Here is a 16,351-nt window from a genome sequence, read left to right on the forward strand (position 1 = left end):
TTGTAGTGCAAGTCATGCATCGTACTATGCGGTAATGGAGTTACGGAACAATCCGTTTTCAATTTCTTTAAGCTGACGTTTGTCGTTCTTAGGGTTTCCTAGCTTTATTATTTTCTCAGGGATAAACCCTAGTTCTTATTTTTTGGTTAAAATTTACTGACCCTATATTTAGGGAATGTGGACAGGTATTTAAGGTATAGACGTTTCTTGGAATTTTATTTCATTCCCAACGAATATTTCAAAGCATTTTTAATTTGGTTAACTTTAGAGGGTAATTTCGAGATTACTTCCATATAGTTTGTTATCTACGTGTCAATTAACTTTTCAATCTTATACTTCATCGATTTGAGGTTAGGTTAAATCCAACTAATCTTCCCTTTTCTTTGCGAACAAACTCATGCTAAATAAGCAATCTTTCCCTTGCTAAGTTATGTAGTTAGTAATGATAACTTCCTAGAGTTTAAGCATTGTAAGAAACCTTTCATGAATTTTCACCTTCTATGATGATTCGTTGAAAAAAGAATAGGGGTTAATGGTGCAAGATACAATTTTTATACCTTCAAGATTTAACCGAAATATACTACTATAGTGGGTAGATAATCTTGCTCGTAATTCGTTTCAATGCATAATGCTATTTGAAGGAAAACTATGTTTTATACTTTATCCATTTTGCATGTTCAATTAAACTAAATTCCTTTATCGTAAATAACTAGGACAAAATATATCTTATCCCTAACAATTCATCTTGCATGATTGAATTAAAACCGATATAAAACCAAGAAGGAAAAACCTGGCTTTGGGGTGAGATATCCACATGGATATCGGGAGATGACCCTCCCACAGCTACTCCTTGGACTTTCTTAGGCGGCATCACAGTTGTAATCCTTCAAACGTGAAGGCAGCTTTACACTCCTTTTCGAAATTCCACCGTCGCTTCAATACTCTTCTTCTCTCTTTCGAGGCAAGGAGTCGTTAAGGGATTGACCACGAGAAGGGGGTAATAAGACCTTTAAGGTCTTAGCTTCTTCAAGAGGGAAAGGTTTACAAAGCCTAAAAAGACCCTATAAGGGTACATACACGGTAAAAAGGGAGTGTGTGAGTGTGGTTTCGCAAACATATGAAGGGCCTTAAAAGGGTATAAAAAAGGGGATCTTGAAGGGATTTCTGGACACATGGGGGTAAGCTCCAAACCAAGGGGAAAGGGGAAGGGTAAAAGGGGGTAAAAAGCACAAGAAGGGGATAATAAGTTAAACACGGGGGTTAAGGTGGATAAGACTTTTTAAGCCTTAGTTCTTTGGGGGGTTCCATCCAAGGGAAGGGGCTTAAGGGAGAAAGGCCTTAAGGCTTATAAAGCATGGGAGGGGGGGGGGGGGGGGTTAGTGGTTTTTGAGGCCAAGGGGAGTGGGGGCTAAGGTGGCTTAAACATGGGGTGGGGTTTAGTGGCTCCACGGGAAGGGGTTAAGGGTTTAAAAACCGGGGGGGGTGAAAGGTAAAAGGGGATAAAAACTGGGAGGGGGGGAAAATTTGAAGGCCAACACAAGGGGATAGAAGGCTTTAAGGACCTCCACGGGAAGGGGGGCTTAGAGGAGCCCCCCCTTAGAAGCTTCTCAAGAAGCTTCTGAGAAGCTTCTGTGGGCTCAAGGCTACGTGGAGGGAAGGGGAGTCACTTCAAGGCGGCAGTTGGCGCTTCCCAGGCGGCAGGAAATGGAGACAGTGACGACGGGGGTGGGGGGTAGTCTGCAGGCAGCGGCGCTGAGAGGGCAACCCTCATCTGGGCAGATTGGCGACGAGGTGGGTTATCCCTCCCTCCTTCCACAGATTGTAGGGCAGCGTTTTCTTCGTCTCCTGTCCTTCCTCCTCCTTCCTTGTAGCCTACGACCCTCCCTCAATTTTATAGGGGAGGGGAGGGAATCCTCCCCCTCAAACGTGTTCGTTCGCATGGATCCTCCTTGTTCCAAGCTCCAGCAACAAGGAGCTTGGTGTCCCATGCTTCCCTCCCTCTCCCCCAGCTCGACAGTCAGCTGGGGGAAGGAGGGAGTAAAAAAAATTTACCTTAATCTAAAAAAAAAAGAATTAACCCAAAGCCCTATTCATGCGTAATAAGATTTAGATTTGTTACATTCTCTCCCCCTTAGAGGAATCGAGATGTCCTCATCTCGAGATAAACTAGGGATATTGATGGTTGAGAGTACCTTCTTCTATCCAAGTGGCATCCTCTTCAAGATAATCTTTCCACTGGACGAGGCATTCTCTCAAGGTTCTGGATCTTAATTGTCTCTCCCTAACATCTAAGATCATATCGGGCCTTAGCTCAAGGACTCCTTGACTAGGCATTACAACTTGTTGGTCGTCAAGTATGTGATTAGGATTAGGTACATACTTTTTCAATAGACTGATATGGAATACATTATGAAATTTTAGGTTCTCAGGGAGTTGCAATCTATAAGCATTGGGTCTTAGGCATTTGAGGATTTGTACGGCCCACAATACCTTGGACTTAGCCTCTTGCAATCTCCTAGGGATAGAGAACTCTTTTTAGGGCGTACGTGAATGAAGACCATGTCTCTTTCTTCGAAGACCCTTTCTTGACACTTCAAATCCACGTATGCCTTCTGTCTATCCTTGGCCGCTTATATGTCCTATCTTATTGACTTTATTTAATCATCCATGTCTTCCAACATCTGTCTTGAAGCTTCAACCCTTAAGGTTGGATCAGAAAAATTTAGGGGACTTCGACAGTCATGACTATACAATGCTTGGAAAGGAGTCATCTGAATGCTCTACTGATAAGAAGCATTGTATGCAAATTCTACCAAAGGCAAGTATTGAATCCACCTCTTCAGCTCTCGACAGCAGTATGCCCTAAGCATATCCTTGATGACTTGATTTACTCGCTTTGTTTGGCCATCCGTTTGGGGATGGTAGGCGGTACTAAAACAGACTTGAGTCCCAATAGCTTCAAAGATAGCTCTCCAGAAGTGTGATGTGAAGAGAGAATCTTGATCACTAATGATTCTTCTGGGTAAACCATGTAGTTTGAGTATCTCTTTGATAAACAATCTTGCAATGTCGGAGGCTTTATAGTTTGTCTTTACTGGAATAAGGTGTGCAACCTTGGTAAGCATGTCAACCACAACCATGATGGAGTTGTATCCTCCCTGGACTTGGGGTAAGCCTACAACAAAATCCATACTGATGAATTCCCATTTCATTTGGGGAATGTCAAGCGGTTGCAGTTTCCCTAGCATCATGACATGTTCGGCTTTGATACGTTGGCAAGACAAACACTCAGTGACATATTTGAGAATGTCACCTTTGAGCCTCTCCCAATGGTAGCTCTTCCTAATTGCATTAAGAGTCTTAGCATAGCCAGGATGTTTTGCGAAAGGGGAATCATGAGATTCCCATATTATCTTCTGCTTAAGTGATTGGCTTGCTGGTATACACACCCTTGTTCTGTAGTAGACAAGTCCATTATCAATGGAAAATTCCTGATACTTAGCTTGCAACTTTAGATTCTGATCCTTGATAGAGATCTCCTTTAGCATTGTTTGGTAGGCCAAATCATGGCATGCTTCCTCTCTAGCTAACTCAAGTATAGGGTTGTTTGGCATAGATACTTTTGTAGCTAGAGATCTGGCCGTTGATGGATTCTGCAAGATTAGGGAATTTAGGAATGCCTTGCGACTAAGTGCATCGGCAACTACATTCTCTTTCCCTGGTTGGTACTTGATTTCAAAGTCATACTCCTCCAACACTTCAATCCACTGATGTTGCCTCATGTTGAGCTCGTTCTCGGTAAAGATCCATTTGAGACTCTTATGGTCAGTTACTAGAGTAAACTTGTTACCCAACAAGTAGTGTCTCCAAAGCTTTAGAGCATGGATGATAGCTAGTAATTCCAGATCATGCGTAGCATAATTCTTTTCACGACTCTTCAATTTCCTTAAAGAGTATGCTATTGGATGACCTTCCTGCATAAGTACACACCCTAAGGGAAGAATGCTAGCATCAGTTACTACCTCAAACTCCTTATTGAGGTATGGAAGTTTTAGGATAGTGCTGATACCAAACTTTGCTTCAATCTGTCGAAGCTATTTTGTTCAGGAGTTGACCATGCAATGGAAGTTTGCTTCTTCAGTAAATCCATCAGAGGTGCTGCAATCAAAGCATAGTTTTTGATGAAGACCCTATACCATCCTGTTAATCCAAGAAAGCTACGTATCTCCTTGACGGATACTGGAGTTGGCCACTCAAGCACATCTCTGACCTTGGCTGGGTCCACTGATATTCCTTCTGATGATACTATGAATCCCAGATATTCAATCTGACGCTTGAAGAATGCACACTTCTTCATTTTAGCATACAGCTTATGCAACCTCATTGTCTCAAGGACAATCCAAAGTTGAGGTTCATGATCTTCTTCCTGTTTAGAATAGACTAAAGCGAAGAAGACAAGTACGAAATCATCAAGATATGGCCTAAAAATATCCTGCATTAACCTATTGAAGGTGGCAGGTGCATTTGTAAGTCCAAATGACATAACCAGGAACTCAAAGTGCCCATATCTTGTATTGAAGACCGTCTTTGGGATATCTTCTTCCTTGATCCTTATCTGATAGTAACCTGACATGAGATGAATCTTGGAGAAGATCTTTGCACCCTGAAGACGATCAAGAAGCTCATCTATTCTAGGAATAGGATACTTGTTCTTGACTATTGATTGATTCAACCTCGGTAATCAATACATAGTCGAAGTGTCCCATCTTTCTTTTTCTGGAATAGTAATGGAGCTCCCCACGGTGAATTGCTAGACCGGATGTAGCCCTGATCTAACAATTGTTTGAGTTGTTCCTTCAGCTCAATTGCTTCTGGTATGGACATTCTATAAGGTCTCTTGGCAATTGGTGCAGCTCCAGGCACTAACCTAATCTCATGATCCACTTCTCTTTGAGGTGGAAGCTTAGTCAACTCTTCAGGGAATACGTCCGCGTATTCCTTTAGCCAAGAAGGCCTTTCATGAGATTCTTGCTTTTGATCTAATTTGTTGAGTTGATCAAGTAAACAGGTAATCCTTTTCTGACTCCTTTTATGATCCGAGATACTTTGGCCAATTGGATTCTTGGCACTCCTGCCTCACCTTGAATTGTGACTAATTTCCTTTCAGAGTTTTGAAAGGAAACTTGACCCTTTCCACAGTGAATGTGGGCGTCGTTGGGCTTAAGCCAATCCATTCCGAGTAGACACTCATGGATACCTTAATTCATGAATCTAAATTTAACGAAGTCTTCTTTCCTCCCAGAAAGAATTCCACCTTAGCACTTTGCCTCGTACAAGTAACCTCATGACCATTTGCCAATTCCACAAGCAGGGTAGGTGCTTCTATTGTGACTATTTCTAATCTTTTTGCACATGCTAGTGAGATAAAGGAATGTGTACTGCCACAATAAATCAAGGTCTTGAAACCTTTACCTTGATAGTCCGACTGTGTCTGAATCATCGAGAACTGGCGATTCGGCCCTTTTTTGTGTAAAGCGGCATGGACTATCGCTCTTTTGAATTCTGCTTACATTGTCGGATCTTCCTCTTCTTCTTCTTTGCACATTTGCCTGTTGGCAATGGAGGCGGTTCTTTCTCTTCCTCGAATAGCGGCTCCTTGACCACGGCCTATTCCTTGGAAAGGCGCTTGGCGATGTCCTCCACCAAGCTTGGGACATTGCCTCTTGAAGTGACCGGGTTCGTTGCAGTGGAAACAACGGAGGTTTCGGCCATTACTTTGAGAAGGAACAAAATTGTTGACGTTATTCATCCTTGCTTTCTTTCTTTGTCCCTGATTATGACCTTGAACTCTCTTCATTTGAGGTCTGAATGCTCCTCTGTTCAGGTCATTATAACACCAAGTTTTGTTACCCCTTGGTCTAGCTTGCACCTCTTGAATTATAGGTGCCGCTCAAATGAGTGCATCCTGAAGATTTGATGGACGCATAGATTCGAGACGGGTATTTACTGGTAGATTTAAGCCCGCACAAAATTTAGACACTTGCTATGTCATATCCATTTGTGGCGCATACTTTAAAAGTGAGACGAATTTAGAGTAGTATGCGTCAAGCGTGAGTCCTAGGTGTTTTAGCTCGTAGAACTCGTTCATTTTTTACGTGCGATATGTAGGTGGTAAGTATCTTCCCTGCACGGCTTTCTTCAGCTTCTCCCAGGTAACGGATCCCTCTGCAATCCCTTGATCCCTGCACCATTGCTTCCACCAAAGTCTAGCTTCACCGGTGAGTTTTAACTTGGCGAGCATAGCGTGATTGGCTGGTGCAGTACTGACTGCTTCGAAGTAATCCTCCATGGATTCAATCCAAATTTCAGCATCAGCTTGGACGAATCTACCTCTCCCATCAAACTCGGGAGGGTTAATCTGCTTAAGAAGAAACTTTTTCTCCTGGATTATCGCAGGACTTGATGTAGGAGGTGAATTCAGAACCTGTACCTGGGGTTGTGCTTGGGTAAAGGTTTTCTTAACGTTATTATACGATATTCGATATTAGCTTATATTACATCTTTAATTTAGCTATCTCGTAAACAATGTAGCTACTTAACTTTTAATCAACTCTTATGCACAGCCAGACATTGATAAAAGAAGTCTTTATTTGTATTTATATGGGCATAGCCCTTTCGAATACAACGTCTCATGCGATGATAAGCCTATTTTTACATTTAGTTTGGGAAGAACAATGTTATATTGCATTTATCTACAGGAACTGTGTAATAGCAGGGTTTTGGGTCATGGATATTCAGGAATCGATAAGTCATTGGAAGTTCAGGATATCCTTTCCGTTGGAATCCATACTTCTCATGGCGGCCCAACACTTTAATCCTGTCGGCGGGGATTACACGAGTTACTTCCTCATATACATATGAGTTCATCTCAACCATCCGACCTCGAATATGTAAAGTCGAATTTACATGAGCTTCCACAAAAACGAATAGCTTCACGACTTTCAGGTCTTTCAACCACTTGATCCTTTTTAGGTTGGTCTGTAGATAGGAAAATTGGTGGGCGGCTATATATTAGATTCCTGAAGCACTTGTCCATCTTTATTCCATGTACAAAGGTGATGGATTATAGATCTACTCCAGGATGTTCATCATCCCAATTCTTTGTCTATAAAGCGAGAATGCATTGCAGTCATAAACATGACTCGAAATACCAAAAACTTGTTCCACACTTCGTAATTCTGCAAGACAGCATCGAAAGTAAGGAAATGTTTGGACAACAACAATTTCTTTACTTCATTTCATTGAGATTTCATAGAAAGCTCTGATACCAACTGTAACGTGTCCACTAGTATCATCCAGGACACATCTTAGTAGTCCATCGGAAAGGATGTCTAGAAAGCTCCACCCGGCACTCCCATGGAATGTTACGGGGTTTGCGATCTAGGGCTTTCCGCGTCTGCCACGTAGCAGAAGTATTCTGGCCGTTCCCACTTACGATCGACCGAAATTAGGGTTTTCCTGATTGGTCATTTCCTAATAGCAACTAGCGTCGGACCCAAGCGAACTACTTTATGCAGAAACGCCAGGTCTGAAGCGGATTTATGCTGCACTTGGTTCAAGGAGAATGGAAAACGAGAGGGATGCAAAGCTCAACCTCTCTGCCATAAGGCATAGTCCCATTCTGTTCCCCTAAAACATCGTAAAATCGGTTAAGACATAACTCTAGGTCAACGCTTTTGTTGTTTGTGTCCTTTGACGATCATCCCACTGTTCTTCGAGATTTGAGAAAAGTTTCCGGCCGACCGGGACCACCCAACCATAGGACGGAGCCATGGCCCATCATTCGCACTTTCCTCGGTTTGTTTTAGTTAGGTAATTATCTAACACGTTAGTTGGACATGTAACAATCAGCTTCTTTAATTAAACCGTTAAGCACTAGTTCCTTCACGTAATCTTATGACGTGACATAGAAAAACAATATCAAACAAGTTCTTTAGTTAACATATCATCATATTTATCTTTGAAATACAAGGAGTTCTGCCCGTAGACTTGTCCATAATCCGCCCGAAGGCTATCAAGTAATCCACAGGGATCACTATTCCAAGATTCCGCCCATAGACTAATATGTGGGCCTTGAGATCCAATCTCGAGTCACGTTAGCCTCTTGTGCAGGACCCCGAAGGCGAGGTATTCATGGCCAGAGCCCCCCTTGGCACCCAAGCGTCCTCCTGCTCCAAGTAGTGCTCAATGGAGAGACCTCTCGCGGCGGGTTCGGTCCACGTTCTTGGCGCGGTCAACAACCCCCTTGGTTAGGGTCAGGTAGGCAGTCGGGGGTAACTGAAGCTGCCTCTCCCTTCATGCCTTCAACCTGAAGTATAGATATTCATTTAATTTGTAATTCATAAATCAAACAGTGCTCTAAAATCTCTAGCAAGCATAAACATTTCCATTAATCGATCTTGTTGTTGGTAAACTGCTAAGGATGGAATCCTTCCTTTTGAATGCATCTAGCACTTGACCTGGGGTGCCTTGCAACTTGGCAAGATCCTTTGTATTCTGGGTTAGGGCGTACCCTATTAACCCGATTTGGTCAACCCTAAAATTCATTGGATACTTTAGTTTTCGGATTTTAACCTTCCTTACTTAGAAGGATATCAAAGAATACATCCTTTTTCAAGATAACTTGCGTAAGGATCCGCCATCCTTGTTGAGGGTATTTAACATTTCCTCTTGTGAATCAATCACAAGACCATATGACTTCGTACTTGTAGCGCAAGTCATGCATTGTACTATACGGTAATGGAGTTACGGAACAATCTGTATTCAGTTTCTTTGAGTTGACGTTTGTCGGACCTAGGATTTCCTAACTTTATTATTTTCTCAGGGATAAACCCTAGTTCTTATTTTTTGGTTAAAATTTACTGACCCTATATTCAGGGAATGTGGACAGGTATTTAAGGTATAGACGTTTCTTGGAATTTTACTTCATTCCCAACGAATATTTCGTAGCATTTTTAATTTGGTTAACTCTAGAGGGTAATTTCGAGATTACTTCCGTATGATTTGTTATCTACGTGTCAATTGACTTTTCAATCTTATACTTCATCGATTTGAGGTTAGGTTAAATCCAACTAATCTTCCCTTTTCTTTGCGAACAAACTCATGCTAAATAAGCAATCTTTCCCTTGCTAAGTTATGCAGTTAGTAATGATAACTTCCTAGAGTTTAAGCATCGTAAGAAACCTTTCATGAATTTGCACCTTCTATGATGATTCGTTGAAAAAAGAATAGGGGTTAATGGTGCAAGATGCAGTTTTTATACCTTCAAGATTTAACCGAAATATACTACTATAGTGGGTAGATAATCTTGCTCGTAATTCGTTTCAATGCATAATGCTATTTGAAGGAAAACTATGTTTTATACTTTATCCATTTTGCATGTTCAATTAAACTAAATTCCTTCATCGTAAATAACTAGGACAAAATATATCTTATCCCTAACAATTCATCTTGCATGATTGAATTAAAACCGATATAAAACCAAGAAGGAAAAACCTGGTTTTGGGATGAGATATCCACATGGATACCGGGAGATGACCCTCCCGCAGCTACTTCTTGGACTTTCTTAGACGGCATCGCAGTTGTAATCCTTCGAACGTGAAGGCAGCTTTACACTCCTTTTCGGAATTCCACCGTTGCTTCAATACTCTTTTTCTCTCTTTTGAGGCAAGGAGTCGTTAAGGGATTGACCACGAGAAGGGGGTAATAAGACCTTTAAGGTCTTAGCCTCTTCGGGAGGGAAAGGTTTACAAAGCCTAAAAAGACCCTATAAGGGTATATACACGGTAAAAAGGGAGTGTGTGAGTGTGGTTTCGCAAACATATGAAGGGCCTTGAAAGGGTATAAAAAAGGGGATCTTGAAGGGATTTCTAGACACACGGGGGGTAAGTTCCAAATGAAGGGGAAAGGGGAAGGGTGAAAGGGGGTAAAAAGCACAAGAAGGGGGTAATAAGTTAAACATGGGGGTTAAGGCTTTATAAGACTTTTCAAGCCTTAGTTCTTTGGGGGGCTCCATCCAAGGGAAGGGGCTTAAGGGAGAAAGGCCTTAAGGCTTATAAAGCACGGAGAGGGGGGGGGGGGGGGGGATTAGTGGTTTTTGAGGCCAAGGGGAGTGGGGGCTAAGGTGGCTTAAACACGGGGTGGGGTTTAGTGGCTCCACAGGAAGGGGTTAAGGGTTTAAAAACCGAGGGGGGGGGGGGGTGAAAGGGTAAAAGGGGATAAAATTGGGAGGGGGGAAAATTTGAAGGCCAACACAAGGGGGTAGAAGGCTTTAAGGACCTCCACGGGAAGGGGGGCTTAGAGGAGCCCCCCCTTAGAAGCGTTTCAAGAAGCTTATGAGAAGCTTCTGTGGGCTCAAAGCCACGTGGAGGGAAGGGGAGTCACTTCAAGGCGGCGGTTGGCACTTCCTAGGTGGCAGGAAATGGAGACGTCGACAACGGGGGGGGGGGGGGGGTAGTCTGCAGGCAGTGGTGCTGAGAGGGAAACCCTTGTCTAGGCAGAATGGCGACGAGGTGGCTTATCCCTCCCTCCTTCCACAGATTGCAGGGCAGCGTTTTCTTCATCTCCTGTCCTTCCTCCTCCTTCCCTGTAGCCTGCGGCCCTCCCTCAATTTTATAGGGGAGGGGAGGGAATCCTCCCCCTCAAACATGTCCATTCGCATGGATCCTCCTTGTTCCAAGCTCCACCAAGGAGCTTGGTGTCCCATGCTTCCCTCCCTCTCCCCCAGCTCGACAGTCGACTGGGGGAAAGAGGGAGTAAAAAAATTTGCCTTAATCTAAAGAAAAAGAATTAACCCAAAGCCCTATTCACGCGTAATAAGATTTAGATTTGGGGGAAAAAAGGTCTTGTAAAACCCAAAGAAAAGGGTTATAAGTGGTTAAAGAACGGGGGGGGGGGGGGGGGGGGGGGGGGATGATGATTCTGAAACGAAACGTAAGGGCTAAAGGAAAATTAAGAACACTAGGAGGGGGGTTTCAAGATACCATGGAAAGAGCTTATAGGGGTTAAAAAACCTTTGGGGGGGGGGGTAATCATAAGGTTTTTGGAAGGCACCACAAGGGATTTAAAGGGCCTTAAGGGGATTAAAACCTTTTGGGGGGGGGGCGGGGGAGATGAAAGGGGGCTTAAGGGGGTGAAAGGGGGCTTAACTAGCCCCCTTAAGAAGCTTCTCTTCAGAAGCTTCTATGCTTCATACATGGCAGGAGGGCGTTTCAACGCCGTGTTGGTGAGGGACTGGCGGCGCTTCTATGTGACGAATGAGGTCGACGGGCTGCAGGCGGCCGCGCTAGAAGGACTGGCAGCGTTCAACCATCCCTCCCTTCTCTTACCAACGGTATGGCATGGTGATATGGCGGCAGCGTCGTCCTCTCCAACTCTAGTATTCTCCCCCTCCTTCAGCCGTGCGCGCCCCCCCCCCTTCCCCCCGCCCCCCAACTTATATAGGGGAGGGGATAAGATCCTCCCCCCCCTCATACACCTCATACGTGTCGATGGCATGCATCTGGCATCCCTGAGAGCACCCACCGAGATGCTTTTGCGACCTTTCTATTCCCCTCCCCTTCTAGCACAATCGTCGGTTGGGGAGGGGAATAATAAAAAAATTTGCATTATCGTAGGCATTTATCAAAATTATCCATTGAAAGGGTTAGTTCACACGAAGAGAAATGTAGAACTTTACAACGGTTGATTCAACCATATAAGCTAAAGAGGATGCAGTTGCAAGTCATGTTTTAGCACCAAATAAAGAGAAATATATCATGGAGTGTTTTCCTTGTGGGTACTTGATATTGAGGTCATATGATTTAATGTGCAAGATGATGGGGAAAAAATGGACATGGTTTATCTAGGGAAAGCTATATGATACAAGATGTTGTAATGGGATTTTGAATTATCATTTGATCCTAGAGGGCCTAACAAGCTTGTGGATTTGGTTATAGAGGGTTACATGATGATAGTTTGATGTCATGAGCTATCATTGCCTTATCACCAAGATGGGAATGTTCAGGATTGCAATGTATTTCTAAGGATTCTTATGATTTGGATTTATGATCTTGGTTGAAGAATGATTATACAAATGCTCTGTTGTGTAAAGAACATATGGGTATTTGATCTAGGTGGGATTTATAGTGTGGCACATCCAAGGGATATCTGGGTTTAGAGGGGGTGGATGCCATGATGTTACATGTGCACTCTCAAAAAATCTTAGAGGATGGCTGCAAAACAACTACATCATGTGTTTAGTGATACCAAAGTTAGTGTCATTTTAGTAGTGTGTTTTTGTTTGTTGTGCGTTATAGCGTGTAAATATTTCCTTCATGTTATACTTTTTGCATGTTGGAAAAATAATAAAAATATGCCAAGAGGTTTACCTCAGTACATGGTCAAGAGTTATGAAACAATCAATATAAAGATTGAAGCTACGAGTGTGAACTAGTCTCTTGAATAAGACATTGAACTAGTTCAAACATAAACTCAAGGTGTGACAAAGAGGATAAGCTAAAAATCATTATTAATGATTGGGGAATGATGGTAACAAGCATTAGCTTTGAAAAAGATAATTAAAAAGTGATTTTTTTGTAAACAAGGGAAGGCACCATGCTTTTGAGGGGATACTAACTTGATTTACAAGTGCTATAGAGGGAGTAAGGAGAGTTGACCTATGGTTGGGGGTGTTTCTTCATCAAGAGATCATTATGATTAGAAGGGTGTGATTTGCAATATGAAGAGAGAAATTTAATTCTTGACGGGGAGTTGCTATATTGGGAGATAAAGCCCAAAGGGGGGCAATGAAAAGGTAGGAGGGGAATTGGTGAGGAAGATAATGTGAGAAACCTACTAGGAATATCATGTGGGAGGAGAGGTTGTGCCTAAGTATTGACTTGGAAGATGGTGATGTGTTTTGTGGAGGCTCTTCTCTTCTATTTTTGAAAACACTCATCACAGTCATCTTGGCATTGCTAACTACCACCCTGAGATAACCATTGTACTAGGAGACAAGGCCAATATGTAAGAGTTGATTGGAGTAGGTGATTATTGTTACTAGTATTGGAGCTGGCGTATACATGCGAGTTTGAGCTATTGTCAACTGCAACACTAATAGTGCAAACATTCACTGTGTCTTTTTAGAGGTTTGCTTATGTGTTCTATGGAAAGAGCTCAAGTGAACATGTGAGAATGGAAGCTAGCCATTTGGTTGCATGGGATACCCATTGTGATTGGCTAGTTATTATAGAATATTTACTATTGACAGTACTGACCAATTTTTATGATTGAAAAGAGTTCAAGGTAAAATTTAGGGACAAATTTTTGTCCAAAAGCTATATTTTAGAGGTTTTATTGGTCATTGGACTAAATTTTTGGACTTGAAAGCTCAAAAAGTAGACATGTATCCAAAAATTTACATAAATTGGCTTGAAATTTGCCAAAAATTTATGCTTTCTCACAACATTCACCCAATTTTCTAAACTCTTCACCTTTGATCAACTAAATATTTGCCCATCTATCTATAAACTAAAAATCATGGGGGTCTCTTAGTTTTTACAATGGAAGTGTTTCTTCTTTTCTTGGTGAATGGCAACATGTGTATTGGCTATAGAATCAATGTGAACTATGTACTTTTGATAATAACTTTGGGAAAATAGGGGGCATGTCTTGAGAGGAAAAAAGGAAAGTGGAGAATTGTATTTATGAATGTAGTAGTAGCTTACAACATCCTCTATTGTGGCTACTTTATTATGAAGGTGCTGGCTTTATTAAGTTTCAATGTAAACATCCCATTTTCATAATTCAAAGGAACTTATAGGATAGGAAATATTTGCATTTTTAAAGTGTGATGTCTTGTGGACTATGATAATGTAAAGTACGCACTTGAAGAAGTTGTCTGAGTTGTGTAAGGACATGTTCCTATTTCCCTTGATAAAGAAAAATCCTTCATGTAAACAAGGAAAAGAAAAGACTACATGTATTCCTCTCACATATAGTGTGCAAATTTGAAATGTAATTCATATCTTAGATCAAGATCTTTGAGACACATCTATATGATGATTGCTTGGAGTAGACGAGTTTCAATGAACAATTCATGATGTAATTAAAACCTTTTAATTTTGTATTGCTACTTGTACTTGTAACGTGTCCACTTGTTATCTTCAGGACACGTCTTAGTAGTCCATCGGAAAGGATGTCTAGAAAGCTTCAGTTGGCACTCCCATGGAATGTTACGGGGTTTGCGATGTAGAACTCTCCGTGTTTGCCACATAGCGGAAGTATTCCGGCCGTTTCCACTTAGGACCGACCTAAATTAGGGTTTTCCCTATTGGTCATTTCCTAACGGCAACTAGCGTCGAACCCAAGCAAACTACTTTACGCAGAAACGCCAGGTCCGAAGCGGATTCACGCTGCAGTTGGTTCAAGGAGAATGGGAAATGAGAGGGATGCGAAGCTCAACCTCTCTGCCATAAGACATATTCCCATTCCATTCCCCTAAAACATCGTAAATCGGGATCAATTATATCTCTAGGTCAACGCTTTTCTTGTTTGTGTTCTTTGACGATCTTCTAACTATCTATCGTGATTTGAGAAAAGTTCTCGACCAACCGAGACCACCCATCCATAGGACAGACCTATGGCCACATCCACTGCACTTTCCTCAAGTTGTTTTAGTTATTTAATTACCTAACACATTTAGTTGGACATGTATCAATCAGCTTCCTTAATTAACCTGTTAGGCACTGATTCATTCACGTAATCATATCACTCGACATAGAAAAACAATGTCAAAACAAGTTCCTTGTTAATAGGTTATCATATTTATCTTGGAAATACATAAAGTCTAGCCCGTAGGCTTATCCACAATCCGCCCAAAGGCTATCCAACAATCCACAGGGATCATAATCCAAGATTCCACCCGTAGACTAGTATGCGGGCCTCGAGATCCAATCCCGAGTCACGTTAGCCTCTTGTGCAGGGCGCAGAAGGCGAGGGATTTACGACAGAGCCTCCCTTGGCCCCCAAGCGTCCTCGTGCTCCAAGTAGCGCTCAACGGAGAGACCTCTCGCGGCGGGTTCGGTCCACCTTCCCCGCACGGTTAATAACCCCCTTGGTTAGGGTCAAGCAGGCAGTTGGGGGTAACTGAAGCTGCCTCTCCCTTCAGGCCTGCAATCTGAAGTATTAGATATCCATTTATTCTTTAATTCTTTGATCAAACAAAGCAAAACAGTGCTCTTAAATCTGTAACAAGCACAATCATTTCCATTGGTCGTTATTGTTGGCCAACTACTAAGGAGTGAATCCTTCTTTCCCAATGCATGCAGCACTCGATCCGAGATTATTTGCGAATTGGCAAGATCCCTTATATCCTAGGTTAGGACATACCCTATTAACTTGACTTGATCAATACCTTAAGTTCATATGTTGCTCCAATTTATTGGCTTCTCCTTTGCTTCCAAGCAATTATCTTTACCCCAGAAAGATACTATATTAGGACGATTATTCATCCTCTTGCAAGATAACTTGTGTAAGAATCTGCCAACCTCATTCCGAGAATCGGCCATTACCTTGTGATCCAATTATAAGATCATATGACTCTGCACTTGTTGCACAAGTATCGCATCGAACTATGGAACTATTCTACCCATCAAATGGAGTCACGAAACAATCTCTTCCTGATTACATTAGGCTGGCATTGTCAGTCCTAGGGTCCCAAGTTCCATCTTTTTATCGAAAGATTCTTAGGGACAAACCCTAGATCACTTCTCAAGTATCTTCCATTGTCCCTACATTCGGCGAATGTGGGCAAGTATTTAGGGTATAGGAGTTTCAGTTTTAGCAATATGTGCGACTAGGACATGTATTAAATCCTAGTGATTTCTTTGGAATTGAATTAACTCTTTCTAAAATGAGTACTCTGCAGGTTTAGGTGTTTAGGTTTATGCCAATTTAACCTATCTACTTTTGAAGATAATTACGCTATCATTTCCATAACCACATGACTTATTATCTATGCGTAAGTTGATTTTCAAATTCTAACTTTCCGGTTTAAGATCAAGCATGGGTTAGGTTATAGCCTAATTCCAATTAATCATTCTATAACTTACGAACAAGATTCATGCTAAAACATACAGGCTTTTCTAATAATTATGCAGTTGAAAAAATGATATTTATACCAATTGACTAGAGTTATTCGACTTAAGAATCATTTCATGCCTTGCACTTTCCTATGGATTCTTAACACTTTCCATGATGACTCGTTGCGAAGAAGATATGGCCTAATAATGCGACATGCAATTTATACTTC

Source organism: Lygodium microphyllum, chromosome 26 (assembly GCF_053477565.2).
Source record: "Lygodium microphyllum isolate KBCC chromosome 26, Lygodium_microphyllum_v1.1.10, whole genome shotgun sequence".
NCBI classification, from domain to species: Eukaryota; Viridiplantae; Streptophyta; class Polypodiopsida; order Schizaeales; family Lygodiaceae; genus Lygodium; species Lygodium microphyllum.